Genomic DNA, 9253 nt, shown 5'->3' with positions numbered 1-9253 from the left:
ACCTTTACCCGGATCTTTAGGAGTTTTCTACCCAAGGAAGAGGAGGAGAGGTGTGATAAAGACTAATGCTGGTGGCCAGAGCACCTGTCTCATCCATTCTTTAGTGATCTCTAAATAAACCATTTCTGATGGGAGACAGCCTGGTATGAGTCAGTTTTTCACACCGTAAGAGTAACAGGAAATTACAGACAGGGTTGCAAACCGAAGGCCTAGCTGCATGGAAATGTCAGGACACCCCTCACCTCCACAGGGCTGTTCTTTACCGAGCACCTGCAATAGGTGCACACAGTGCTAGGGGGACATCCACGGGTGCCGTGAAGGTTGAATGACCTTTTGCACACGGCCGGGCCACTGTAAGAAAGAAAACTAATCACCACTTCTAAGAGATGCCAGCACAAAAATTTTTCAGTGTCCTTAATTCTGTCTTTAAGTCAAGAGATGATGAGGTCGTGCCAGAGGAAAAAGCCCCTGTTACATGACCGTGTCCCACAGCCCTTTCTGCAGTGGTCACAGTGGAGAACTTTGAGCAAGGACATTAGTTACTAAAGGGTCGGGAGAAAAGAGTAAGAGAGCCAGAGAGAAGCCCTTCCCTGTTCCCAGAAAATCAGCACCTATGCAAAACCCACACTAACGTGCTGCTCTTGCCCGGAAGCCACGATGCGTTTAGTACCAGAACAGAGTGTACTTTCATGCCACACGTGGCTTGTTCTGAGCCTTGGGCAACCGCACGTAGGAAAGAACGCATGGTCATTGGGGGAGGGATCCCAGAAGTTAAGCACCTGTCAAACATCTGGGCAGAATGAAAGAGGGAAATATAATTTAGACAGAGGAAATGAATTACAAAGGAGAAGCACGAAAATCCAATCCTCCTGTAGCAGGTGGTCCGGAAAAAGGCGAGAGTGGGCAGAATAAGCTTCTTAACTTACCTAGATTAGTAACAATATTCTCCCCCTTTAATAAGTGCTTCTGATGATCAGAGCAGGGAACTTCTTCCTGTTTGGAATGGGTGGTGTCTCAAAGAGGAGCCGTGTCTAAGAGGTAATTTGCATCTCTCTTTAAACTTGTGACAAAATGTGTAAACATGGGGCGCTTGGGTGGCTCAGTCGGTTGAGCATCCAACTCTTGATTTTGGCTCAGGTCCTGGTCTCAGGGTCGTGAGATGGAGCCCCGTGTTGTGCCCCACGCTGGACATGTAGCCTGCTTAAGATTCTCTCTCTCTCTCTGCCCCTCCCCCACCTCTCTCTCCCTCTCAAAAAAAACAAAAACCCAGCAACAAAAAGTATAAACCTACACAAAAATATCAGTTACATGGAGCAATGAAATGAAGCAAGACAGAGGAAGTAGGACGTTTTCCCACATTTTTCTCACGTGTACACTTCGGTACATTGACCCAACATGTGAATTTGGTTTTCTAATCATGATATGAATTCTGATAACTATAATTTCTCCTGGGCATCTTTGACACCAATAGCAGAGAATTGGGGGGTAAAATATGCCAAATCACACTATACCACAGAGCACATCGTTATTAAAATGCGGGTCTATCTATCTACTTATTCATATCTAAATCTATCTATCTACCTACCTACCTATCTATTATCCATCTATCATCTATCAATCATCTATCTATCTAATAAACAGTACAAATATATGGCACAAAATTCAAAGGTTATATATTCTTTTCCGCACTCCATCTCTAGTCACGGTCCCCAGAGAAAAGAGACGTCATATGCATCCTTTGTTTAATGGTAACATACGCACCATTTCCACATTGCTTTTTCCTTAACAAAATAACACTGACATGGCTCCTTATCAGTACTGTGTCTATTTTTTTCAAAGGCTGCATAGTATTCCATTGCGTGTTTGTTCCATAATCTATGTAACCACTCTCCTCATGATTAATATTTTGCTTCCTTCCAAGCTTTTGTCCCTGCAAACAATACTCTACTTCTGGATGTCAGGCATTAGTCAAGACAGCTGATTTAGAAATTGGTCAATTTGTTGATGGATAATGCTTGAACTAAAAATGTGGAATGACAGTCATGTGTTTCAGCTTGATGTGATGGGGAGTAATAAAGCACTATCTTTTTCTACCACCAGTTACCATAAAGTAAATAAACAGTGTCAGGAAGGAAGAAGGGAAATACTCTTGATTATTTTTTTAATCAATTTTCAATCATTTATTCACCTGGACAGGGCAAGAATATGATAGATAGAGCTTTCTCTATTCCAGTGATGCCTTTATTTAAGCTTAAGTCTAGACAGCAGTTGCAAGCATGGAGAGCTGATACAACATGCTGGATTGTGCTATTTCAACTTGGTTATGCTGGTAACGTGTTTCAGAATTAGAGCTGGTCAAGGAAGAAACTTGGGGGTGAGATTTGCAAGGTGGAAGCAAGGCAGTAGATGTAATCATGAAGATTTTCTGGTCATATATGGTGAGGGACAGAGGCAGAGGTACCTGGTGGGTTCCAGCTTGTCCTTGCTATCCTCTGCTCTGCTCCTGGGTCACCTTCACAACCTTCAGCCCTGACGACCAACAGAGGCATCAAGCCCTCCAGGGGTTTGGCTGTATGTAGCTGCACAGGGCACAGTCACCCTTGGGTCTTTCCATGAGTTCCTCATTTGTGGCCCTCCTCTAGCAGTTAGACATGCTTGGCTTCTCAGATTTCCCTGGAAGGTCTCACATGTCCATCCACGTCTCTGCTTCAGTTGGACTGGCTGGTGATTCTTTCTTGGATCCTCTGGCTCCTCCTTGTAGACCTCTGTCAGCTCTTCCCACACTAGTGTAGGGTCTCATTCCTCACAAGAAATCCCTTATTCTTAGCATAGTGATCTTGGCTCTGCTTTCCTGCCTGGCCCCTGACTGCTACATACAGGAAATGCTCACTTGGTGGTACCCTTCCTGAAATACCTTACCCATTTCCAGGCTCTGTGTTGTGAGAGGCAGATGAGAAACTTGAGGGTACCAAGGAGATGATTGCTCCTTGCCCGCTTCTAATTAGGCAGCACAGAAGGAGAAGCTTAAGCTTTCATTAGGAGATGTGAATTAAACATCCAGGGCATGATTTTGGAGGTCTTCAGAAAAAGTGTAAGTTCTCAGTTTGAGATGGCTTAATTGCAGTCCTGCTTCAAGTCAAAGGGATGAATAAATGGCCCCGAGAGTCCTTTCTAGTACTAATGTCATACCATAGCTACATAAGACTCAAGAAATGCCACATTAAGTCAGTTCATCGGTTCCAGCCCATCATTCTTTTTCTCCCAGCGGCCCCCAGAGATGTTCGTGTGAGGATATAGCTGTACTCCAGCATATCACCTAAATGTGAAGGATGCCTTCCAGCAGGCTTTCCCAAACCCTATTAACATCCTTTCCTTTGCCTCCTACTTAATGCCGTTAGTTATTATTTCATTGCAGTTGTTGGAGGACAACCTTGTTTCCCTATAGAACGTCGCTTGTCAAAATTTAAACTCCTGAAGTTAGATGTTTTCTAAATGACTTTGCTGGTCTAAATACGTGGGCTAAACTTGCCTGCAGACCTCTTCTAAACAGTGTCATTTTTCTTTTATGTGAGACCTACTGCTGGGATACCAAATTCTTTTCTTTTTCTTATTGTGGTAAAATATATATAAGAGGAAAGTGGCCATTTTAACAATTTTTAATTGTATGATTTAATGGCATTGATTACATTCACAAGGTAATGTGAATTACACTGAATTACATGTGAATCACATGCACAATGTGGTGCAACCATCATGACTATCTAGTTTCAAAACTTTTTCATCCCTCAAAACAGAAACTCTGCAACCATTAAGCAATACATCCCATTCCTCCCTCTCCGCCAAGCCCTGGTAACCTCAAATCCACTTTCTATCTCTATGAATTTGCCTTTTCTAGATACTTCATATAAGTGGAATAATACAATACCTGCCTTCTCGTGTCTGGTTTATTTCACTTTGCATAATGTTCATCTTAAGATCCCAGCCTTTTTCTGTTCAGAATGAATAAAGATACCCCTCTCCTCCAGTTTGGGAATCTCTTTATGACTTCATTTTATCTTGGTTTCTTAACTGTCATCCTAGGAAGAGGAAAGAGACCCAAATATATAGGGCCTTATTCAAATGTGATGCTTTAAAAACATAAAGTGATGAGGAAATACATTCAACATAAAGTTACTCTTTTACAAGCCTCAATAGTCTTAAACACAAGCATTATTCAGATGAAATATCAATGAAATATTTTTCTATCTTTGTGTTGAAACCTGAAGTCATAGAGCTACTGATATAAACATTATTTCAAGGCTGCTAAGCCCCTGAGTATCCAGTAATGGTGGACAAGTATTTAAACATACCCTAGTCCTTCAATATATGGGAGAGATAACATGTTTGTGCATCTCTAATGCATGATTAATCCTTTTTGACATTTCTCTTCAGTGCTGAGGAAGATGGTTGAATTTGCTTGTGGCTGTATTGACAATAACTTATCTCTTCCTCTTTCATTCCTGAAGGGAAATGTCATAGCAAGAGCCCACCGTTAAATAAAACATGTACATCACAGGTTCTTTTTTTAATTTTTGAAAAACAAAAGAGGCTGACCTCAGAGTCAGAAGGAATTTATACTGAACAAAGAAACAGTGAGACCTAAATATAGAATCTTATTTAACATTTGCTATTTTTCCTGTGGCAAGAAAACTGTTCCAGAGTATAAAACAACAGGAGAATAGTTACTTCCCACCTAGGTAAGCAGACTGTAAAATGATCTACTTGTAAAAATATCAGCACTGCAACAGACATAGTTTATAGTTTGGTTTATTTAATCACTTATTCATCCATCCAGCTAATAAAAGTTACCGCCGAGTGTCTACTTTGTACAAGGTACTGTGGTAGGCTTTGTCTGGTCTTCCAATATGGTAGCCAATAGACAGGTTGGACTTTGTGATATCAATTCAATAAAATAAAAAAAAATCACTTCCTTTGTTGCTCTAGCCATATCTCAAGTACTCAACACTCACATGTAGACAATGGCTAGCATACTGGACAGCACAGATGGTAGATCATTTCCATCACTGCAGAAAGTTCTTTTTTTTTAAAATTTTATTTATTTATTTGAGAGAGAGAGAGAGTGCATGAGCAGGGGGGAGGGGCAGAGGGAGAGGGAGAAGCAAACTCCCCGCTGAGCAGGGAGCCCAGTGCAGGACTCAATCCCAGGACCCCAGGATCCTGACCTGAGCCAAAGGCAGAGGCCTGACCGACAAAGCCACCCAGGCGCCCATCTGCAGAAAGTTCTCATGGGCAGCCCTGGTACAGAGTGTAAGAAATGATAATACAAAGTTTTTTCCTTAAAAGAGTTTGCAATCTAGTTGCATATTTATAAAGAAAAGAAGTATAATTTTTGTTTCATTTTGCAATACATGATAGCAATAAAATAATAGGAGTTGTCCTTTTGGGGGCATGTATTATGGGCCAGGTCCTGCTAAATTCGGTACACATGTGGCAGAACTGAAGTAATATATGCCCTTTCTCTGTGCTTATTGGCTTTTCCCTCGTTCTCATCTTCCAGGAGTGTGTGGGAGAGTATGGGCCCTTGCCAGATCTGACTCTATTGTTATGCAGATTTACAAGAATGGGGAAATAGACACAGGACTGGAATGGGGAAAGGAGAGGGTGGAAGGTAATCCAGCAAGATCCTGTGGTCTCACTGCCAGAGGATGAATACCATGAAAAGAAAGGGTCTGAGCAGCTATGGACTGTAAGGGAAGTCATAGGAAAAGAAAGGGAATTGTCAAGGGTTTGTTGTGGACTATATATACATCCTCCTTCCAGATATAGAGAAATATGAGTAAAAAAGCAGAGTAATTTTGAGGTGGATATTTTTTAATTAGACTGTGTTCTTAGATCATCACACTGAGAGGAGACAATGTGAGTCACAGATAAAGTCATACTACCATTATTCTCATTAATTTCACCTTTACTACTACTCTGCAAGGTAAGCCATTCTTTTTTTTTTTTTTTTTAATGTGCAGCCAGAGAGTCAGAGAAGTTAATACCTGCCCAGGGTCGTATGACCAGTATGATAGTGTCAGATTTGAACCTAGTGATATATGACTCCAGTGGTCATGCTTCAGTTGTTCTGAGTTACTGCCTCAGTACAAGGAGGATCAGATAGTATGAAGTGCTAAGAAAGTCATATGGATGGTAATAAAGGCTATGAAGTCTAAAGAAACAGAGATTATAGTGAGCTGCAGTGGCGACTACATGCTTCATGAGCAGAGTGAAATATAAACTGGCATTGGAGGACTGGTAGGATTTGATGGAGAATGGGGAGAGGTGGACAAAGGAATAAACAAAGAGAGCATGAACAGAGGGCACTGGCTATAACAAGGGCTTGGTGGTCTTCTGATAATGGCATTCTAGAAGCTGGATCAAATTAGGGGCAAAACGACTAAACAAACACCATTTGATGAAATTGCTGCTGGAGGGTATTTAAAGATTTAAAGATGATGGTTGAAGTAATATTTAAATTTCAGCCTATTTGCAAATTGCTCAGTCCTCGCTGACAGTCTCTCTCAGGAGATAGTAAATAGCAGAGCTGGCTCCAAATCATCTTTCTATGAGATTCTATTTTATGTGTCAACCTGACGGGGCTAAGGGTGCCCGGATATTTGGTTAAAACTGACCCCGTGTGTCTGTGAGGGTGTTTCTGAATGACATTAACACTGGAGTCAGTAGATAGAGTAAACCATATTGTCCTCTCCATTGTGGGTGGACTTTATCCAATCCCTTGGAGGCAAATAGAACAAAAATATGGACTAAGGGAGAATTTGTGCTTTCTCTGCCTGTCTGTTTCAGACTCAGACTTGGACTGGAACCATACCACCCTCCTGGATCTCCAGCTTGCTGACTCTGGATCTTGGAACTTCTCAGCCTCCATAATCATATGAACCAATACCTTTTAATAAATCTCATGTGCACACACACACGTGTGTGTGTGTATCCTATTGATTCTGTTCCTTTGGAGTACCCTAATACATATGGCCTCTGTGGACTGATCATAAAGTAACAGTGAATCAGAAAGTTCAACTTTATCCTCAGCTCCTCAGGGTGTGAATTCAGAGCTAGCAGAGTTACCTCTGCCTGCTCCGATCTCTAGGTCTAGTCTGGAACTAGAGGAATTCCTACACGGTCTGGATGGACAAGATCCAGAGGCCAAGCATCGGGCCTTTGTGGCCTTCCTATGGCCAAAGACTAGTCTTCTTATTGAAATGGCATGACTTCCCATAACAGATAAAATCAGAAAGGGAATAAAAGACCATCTAAGAGATGCAAGGAAGTTTTGTGACCAGCCTTGTGCTGGGAATGTTCTGTTCATGATTCTACCTGGTATCACTTTGAAAATAATCAAGTAGAATCCAGTAATCTCAAAATAGCAAGATGATCAAGCTTCAGTTCTTTAGCTAAGTAGGGCAACTTGTTCCATTGAATCAGACTCTGGGGTTAGCCCTGTCCCGGCCAGAGTGCAGACTTCTTTGCCCAAGGTTTTTGTGCACAGTAACCTCTGCCACATGGAACAGTTAGACCAAGGGTTCTCAACCTGGAGAGATTTAAAACAAGCAAACAAACTTGGAGCTAGCACTCTGCCTCCGGATATTAAGACTTAACTCTCTGGATGGAAATGTAGCATGGATATATTTTCATGAGTCTAGTGAATCTAAAATGCAACCATTTTGAGTTGAGAAGCACTCATCTGAACCATTCCACAGCAATAAGCCACATGGGACCCAGACACTACTGGATTAGACCACAGAGTCTGAGGAAAATTAAATTCCTGCCATGCTCTTTCATGTCATTTTGCCAGAATAAGCAGAACCCACATCGTCCCCACACTCACTCTCCTTGTTTTATAATGACTAAGGAGCGTCTTTTAGGGGGCTGCTCTTTCCTCTCTTTCCCCCCATATTCCTCTGATCCTTATCGCTTTCTTCTGACTCTGGGCCTTTGTTATGCAGAGTAGAGTCCTGAGACCAGCCCCTGTGGCATTACCTGGATGCTTGATAGAAACGCAGACTCCCAGGCTCACCTAATGAGTGAAATTCTGAATTGTGAGATCCTCAGGTGATTTTTATGCACTTTACAAGTTGTGAATCACTGCTCTATTCAACCTGTACCTGGATACCCCTGGGGTAAATGCCCTGACATTAGGATATGTACTATACAGAGGGAATGGTGCACTCTGTTCCTTCTTTCCGCTCCTAAAAAATGAGGTCATTAGTTCCCTACTATAAAGCCCACTCTCTGATGTTAGTCATTAAGTGAAATTACATATAAAGTGTACTCAGAGTACACTATATATATAATGGAGAGAGACAAGAGACACACCAGCCAGTTGTCACTGCAGTTGGCCAGACAAATGATTGATGCGTGGGGAGAAGATGCACTGGAATGCCAAAGCTCAGCACTCAATTATGTACTCAATGCACAACAGCTGAGGGTATGAGCTATTCAGATGCCATCCATATTTCTTGAATCTCTTGTTTTCTACTTGATTTGGCTTCGGCCTCTCTTAGCTTGTGTTGGGTGGGATCTCTTCCCAGTATGGCTTAGTGGCTTCAGGGCAGGCCCTGGCAGCTGGGTCTGAGCATGCCTTAGGTATTTTGACTATTTCAGTACAACATGGCAAGGAACTGATTGATCCAAAATAAATCTCCTGAGCACACATTGCTCTTCATCTCCTCATCACTAGTTGAGAAAAGAGTCTCCTGGTATTGAGAGCAGAAGGCCGGAGAAATTTTAGTCAAGATGAGCTTCCTCTACTCTCATACTCTCTGACCTTGACTGCTCCCATTTAATGAGGCCTGTGTCTGGGTTCCAATGGGGGCAGCATAACAAAATATCGCCTTGAAATTAAGAATATGGGTTTTGGAGTCAGGTAGATTTTGTTTGAATCCTACTTCTGTCACACCCAAGCTTTGACCTTGGATGTGCTCCTTCTTGAATTTTGACATCAGTGTTTTCTTCTGTAGAAGTAGGATGATGAGAGAACCCATCTTACAAGAATTTTGTGAAGATTAAATATATAGTACATAGCACTGCATCTGTTACACAGAAGGGCTCCATAAGTAGTATTATGATCATCATTATTATCATAGTCTGCATTATATACATTAGCAACCACTGTGGATCTAGGGAGAGTCTGGGATTCCCTTAGGACTGTGGTTTAACCTCACTTTGGTGTACATAGTGTTCTGTGTGAGTTGCT

The sequence above is a fragment of the Leptonychotes weddellii genome, chromosome 9, assembly GCF_054177405.1.
Source record: "Leptonychotes weddellii isolate Sample4059 chromosome 9, ASM5417740v2, whole genome shotgun sequence".
In the NCBI taxonomy this organism is placed as follows: domain Eukaryota; kingdom Metazoa; phylum Chordata; class Mammalia; order Carnivora; family Phocidae; genus Leptonychotes; species Leptonychotes weddellii.
This window is presented reverse-complemented; position numbering follows the sequence as displayed.